At 41.3% G+C, this 6000-nt stretch overlaps 1 long non-coding RNA gene across 1 annotated transcript in view; it reads right to left on the minus strand.

Moving 5' to 3' along the window:
* The window catches only part of LOC122559216, a 51649-nt gene extending 46173 nt beyond the window's left edge, over positions 1-5476 (minus strand). Inside the window, exon 1 of the long non-coding RNA XR_006314369.1 lies at positions 5213-5476. This is a non-coding gene — a long non-coding RNA (uncharacterized LOC122559216). The remainder of the gene's footprint in view (positions 1-5212) is intronic.
* Between the last annotated feature and the right edge of the window lie 524 nt (positions 5477-6000).

The raw sequence follows: 6000 nt of genomic DNA on the forward strand, positions 1-6000 counted from the left end.
GGAAGTACTAAGCGTATATCAGGAAAAGGAAAATCTGTGCGAGCGTCATTAAGAGACAGTCTCACACTCCATGTTAAGAGAACAGTTTTGACAGAGGCTTCAGTCTAGGATGATGAAAGAGAGTAACTAACCAAGAAGAGATGAAATGATAAATTCAACATGTCAAGTTTAACAATTAATTAGGGTGGAATTTACCTCTGAATACAGAAATTTAAAAAATACTTTCTGCTGCCAGAATGTATGCAAATTAAAGGCTTTGCATCCAAAACCAATGGTTAGCTAATAATAGCAGGAATAAAACATTCTAGTGTGTTTTATGCTGGAATACAAGACTGAAAATCAAGTCAGGCTTTGCTTCAACTTTCAGCCCCATATCATTACATAGTGAGAAAGAGAGAGAGAGAGTGAAAGAGGTGGGGGAGAGGGCAAAAACAGCAAAGGAAAGAAATAAACAGAACATAACTGGATTGGACAAATGAGACAACAAGTAAGAGAATGTGTGAGAGAGAGAAAGCAATAGTTTAGTTTCATTAGGAAATGAAGGCAATAAAACATTATTCAGACAAGGAAACTCCTTTGATGCAAATTCTTATCTTATTCAGATAATGAATGAATGAATGAATGAATAAATAAATGATTTTGTTGTTACATGTATTTGGGAAAATATGGTGAAGTGTTCTGTAGCAACAATCAGGCGCCATTTTGGATTACAAAAAGAATAAAAAGAATTTACTTAAGTAGAGCTTCATCTTCAGCTCGATTGACATAAAGATATAATGGCAGAAAAATAAGAAATAGCATTCAAGTTCACAGTCCTCTCGTCAAGCACAGCTGCAGGTTCTCTTAACGTACTGGGGTTTTTGTAAGGTGTTCTGGTTTCTGGGCTGCAATGAATCCCTGTTCCTGGTCCAGCCAATGCCCCAGGAGTCCCCGGTCTCCACTGCCTCCTGGCATGGTTAGGAGTCTCCACTCCGGGCCTGCAGCAACCAAGAGCCACCATTGCAGCGCCACCTTCGCCAAGAGTCCCAGTCCAACCTCCTCTGCAATGCCACCTCCATCCCCGCCGCCGACAAGGAGATGAAAAAAAGATGAAAAGGAAAGGAAAAGAAGGATGCGGCTGACCTGAACCTGACAGGCTCAGAAGCCCAAACCTACCTACCTTGCAGGTGCAGCCATCTTGGGTAAAAGCAATTTAATCCCATCAGGACCTGTGAAACACAAGTACACCTCACTACTGTTTTCAGCAGAAATATTGTGCAGGCTGAATATAATAAAATACTCAACCATAGTACGAAATGACTCATTACCAATCTCAGTACGCATCTTCTTTCACCTGATAAGGTAGCCTGTAGCAAAAAGGTCTAAAAGCTGAAAGGAAAACAAACTACATGGATGTTGACAGGACAGCCAGTATCTATTGTTTTTCACTTCTGAGTTACAAATGTGTAAACTGTACACATTTCTCTTCTAAGCAAAGTGCGACTCTTGCACAATAATTCTCACCAATACCAGCTATTACAGACTGCTCCCTGAAATCAGCTATTTACTTCAGGCTGTGTCATACTCAACTGCCAAAAATCACACATTTAGCACAGCCCTAAACAGACAAAAGACACAAAAACATATTGTCCCTGCAGAATTGTTACAGATCGCCAACTCAAAGGTTGCCCGTAGAACCATGGTCACTCCCCTTAGAAGCGTGCATGTTTCCCATGCAAATATGCACATCTTCAACACTCACACATTTGACATGCACACACTTGCTCTCAACAAAATGTGTTCCCCTTGCGCTTATCAAGAGTTTTATTTTTACAGTGTAACAATCAGAAAATGGATACAGATTGGTTTCTGTGGCTTATCATTACTGGGCTGCCAGTCTGGAAATGAACAAGTTGGCACCTTACCCAGCTGCATTGTTCAGTTTCTCTATTTGAAAACCATGCTCATAAAAGAAACACAAATTCAAAGCACCAAAGGGCAGATTTCAAACTGATGCCAGATGTTTCTTCACACAAAGGGTATTCAGTACATAGAATGGACTCCAGATTACACTAAGAGAAAAAGATCTCTTGGGTTATTTGAGAGGCACTGGATGCTAAAATAATGAGGAGATTAGAATTGTACGTTTGGTTAAAGGCATTAATTAGCCTTCTCATCTGTAAGTGTTTTGTAATTTTCTGAATTTTTTTTCCAATTTCTCCAAGTTAGAATTAAGAATTATAAATTGTTCATCTGTCCACGTTATCAGCTGTTTTCAGATCCATATCAACTGCAGCTTGAAGTGGAGGTAAATGAGCAGGAAAGACAAATTTTCTCCTCTGTGTTCTCATTTAAATCCAATACAGATTTGGACTGTTTCAAGGTACGGAATGAAGTCAATGAATGCTACAGCATAAATTCTCAACAATTGGATCAATTGCTGAGTTAATGAAAATCTGAGGAGTTCACAAGATTTTTTTTTGATTCCACAAATTCAAAGTTTGTAACAAGTCAGTTGGGTGATTGCTTAAGAACATTAAGAATAGAATCCCAATTAATATTCAATTCAAAATGTCACACCTGACTCCAGGTTTAAAGGTGACCCAGTAGTACGGTAGCTATGAGTTAATGCCGTCTCAAGATGAAATAAAGATAACAAATACCCACAAATCTCCCTGGCAGTCCAGTAAAGAAAGAGGCTGCCCATTCGAACAGCAATCATTGAAGATCAAAAGGTTCCAGGTTCAATTCAAAGTTGAAAATGAATTGGGTGACACACTGATGTGACATTAGGCCAGTTGACCTTGCTACCATCATAGAAAGGAAAATGCAAAGCCAGCCAGCTTCTGACAATTATAGGCTATCTGTTGACCCCGACTAGCAACATGCACATAGTTTTACAACATGGTAAGAAGCCAGTCTGTCTACACCACCATTCTAACAGAGGTATTCAATTCATTCTGTTCTTCTAATTATTCCCTTTTTACTTCAAATATTTGTCAATTCCCTTCAGACGCACTCACAGTTTACTTCCAGTACACTCTCTGGTAAGGCCAGTTGAAAGTATAATGGGGCTCCCTGGCTGTGCCTTCCACAGATGAGTAGCCTGTTCGAAGACCAGGAGAGGGAGAGAAGGGGATGAGAGAAGAGAGGAAGATGGAAAGAACGAGAAAGAAAAAAGAGGGTGAGGGAGAGCTAGTGAGGGAGAGAACAATAGAAAGAGAGAAGAGGAAAGAATGGGGGGAGGGAGAATTCAAGAAAGAAAGATAGAAAATGAAAGAAAGGAAGAAAGCAAGAGATTAAAAAAGCATGAAAGCAAGCACAAAAGAAACAGGCACAAGTAGTTAGATAAATAGATATCTAGATAGACAAACAGATAGATAGACAAACACATAGATAGATAGATAGACATATAGACAGACAGATAGATAGACATATAGACAGATAGATAGATAGATAGACACATAGACAGATAGATAGATAGACACATAGACAGATAGATAGACATATAGACAGATAGACAGATAAATAGATAGACAGAGAAAGTAGTGAGAAGAGAGAACAAAACTAGTTTCAGAAAAAGATTATCAATACTGCAACAGCTGAGAAATGGATGGTTTAACAGGGGAAAGCGAGGCACACCATCGATCTAAATTATGGACATTTAATGCATTGTTCAAACCATGTTTTGTGGTTAACAATCAGAACACTGATTTGTTCTTCAACAGTAAAACATGATTCTTACCCATCACAACCTCATTATCTACCATTATAAACTGAAAAGGAAAATCCCATAAACCTGCAACCTGCCACTGTATCTAGCTTTTCATAAGGTTTACCAAGCTAATAATTATATGACAAGAATTAGCACTAATCCAAGTTTTCAGAACAGTCTGCTCCAGTCATACTTAAAGCTGGTTGCACATTATTCATTAAATTTGTTTTTAAAATGCTGGTGCACGAATGTTCAAAATGTCAGAGTGCTGCTGTTCTTTGTGTCGGTCCTTTTTTTTTGAACAGAATTTATTGACGAACACAAAAGGTGAAACATTTGCACCTCACTGAAAACACTCTGGACAGTAAGTTTGTAATGGGGATGCTGAAACAAAAGTGCTTCGAGCATCATTTGGAAGGGGAGGTGCAAAGTACTGGACCACACAACATTTCAGAAGTCAGAAACTTTATAGAATCATAAACAATGACCAAAAGCAGCAAAATTTGAGACAGTCCTTGTTTAAAATTGGAACTATGGCGTCGGGAAGAAGGTAAACTATTTAGTTGGATGTATCCACCAGTTACAATGCACACAAACACATTCTAACCAATCCTGAAGAATTACTGATAAGACCAATGCTAATTCCTTTCTCCCAGTTTGTGACTCGCAAGATCTTGGATCCGCTTTAATATGAATAAAGTGCTCTCAATTGGAATCCATTCGGTAGCAGATGGAAGCCTTTTAATGATCATTTTGACACAAGGAGTACAAAACTGGAAATCCCAAACCTAAACTCGAATCTCGCCAACAACATTGTGGCGAGCTGCCGACCCTACTCTATATAATCCCAACGCCGAAAAAAGGTGCGCATTTCACCTGAGTTTTAAGACTCGCAACATCACTATTACTGAGAACAAACCTGATGGGGAGGGAGTCCAGCGAGCCAGAGCAGTCAAAAACTGCTGGAAATCCTAAATTAAAACAGTGAAGCCTGATCATTCATTTCCGTGCTCCTGAAAAGGAAATCTTTTAAGTTTAAGAAAACGTTCAGTCTGAATTGACAAAGAGCCACAAACTGGGAAGGTTCCTTTATTGCTGGGTTGCTGCTCAGTGTCAGTAATGGGGGTTGGGAAGAGTCGGGTTTTTTTTGTCAGAAACACAGCCCCTTCAAAAATAAATAGCAAACAACTGGCAGCACAAAACAAAACAAAGCCGACTTTACAACAATACCAGCAGTTTGCAAAGATCTGCCACTGGGTTCCGGAGAGCTGGAGGCAACAGAGCACTGGGGCTTGCAACAAAGAGCATTACAGTTTGACAAAATAAAAGCAGATAAAGAGTTGGATTCATCCAGGGGACTTGCAGCCGGTGACTTTGCCTCATTTCGGTGAGTGAGTGAGCCCTCTTCCCTCCACGGCGTGCACTCCTTTTGTGGGGCTCGTTTCGATTTAACATAAAACCTTGGGACTTGGAATAGAGATCACAGCAGCAGAGAGAAAGTTAAACAGATGTGCCTACCTGACGATTCCGTGCAACTCGAGTTAGGTGCTGTCCGCTCAGTGGAAGTTGGGATGTGGGGCTCGGATAGTGTCGGTTCCAGGTGAAACCTGCACACACACACACTCTCTCTCTCTCTCTCTCTGCCTTTCTCCTCCCTCTGGGTTTGGTGCTGCAATTTCTGCCTGGCGCCCACCTCCGCTGTCGGGGCGGAGCGAGGCTCCCCGCACTGATAGATACATGCTTCCCCCATCAGCTTGCATCAGCAGTCCGCCGCGCTCTCCCTCTAATCCCCACCCTCCTTTTCTCTTTCACCCGGAGCTTTAGTGGATGCAGAGAGAGAGAAAAAAACATTCCCTTCAGCCTCACAGGAAGAACAAAGGCACCGCTGGCATGCCAGTGGCAGAGCCAATGAACAAGCAGCATGGAAATAAAAGGGAGCTTTACCTGGGCTACGACCCCTTTCTACAGGGTTTAGAGATTTTTTTGCAAGCAGAGAGGGGGGAGGGAGGAAGACAGAGAGAGGGGGGGAAAAATGCAATCAGCACTGTCTGAATAGATCAGTTAATAGAGCAAACAAGGAATCACTTCTCTTTCTCTGGACAGGGAGCAGCGATGAAACGCCAGCTCTTGTTTTTGTTGTTGTGTGTGGTAAACTGCTTTCATTGGACAGAATTGATATGGTAATCCAGCAAGCCGGCCATACTGGCTCATTGCCGTGGCAACCCGGGGATGGCGAGGTTCAGAGAACAAAGGGCAGCAGGCTCCAAAAACAAAGATGAGCCAGAAAAAAAGGAGGCACTTCGAAC

The sequence above is a fragment of the Chiloscyllium plagiosum genome, chromosome 18 (genome assembly GCF_004010195.1).
Source record: "Chiloscyllium plagiosum isolate BGI_BamShark_2017 chromosome 18, ASM401019v2, whole genome shotgun sequence".
Taxonomy (NCBI): Eukaryota; Metazoa; Chordata; class Chondrichthyes; order Orectolobiformes; family Hemiscylliidae; genus Chiloscyllium; species Chiloscyllium plagiosum.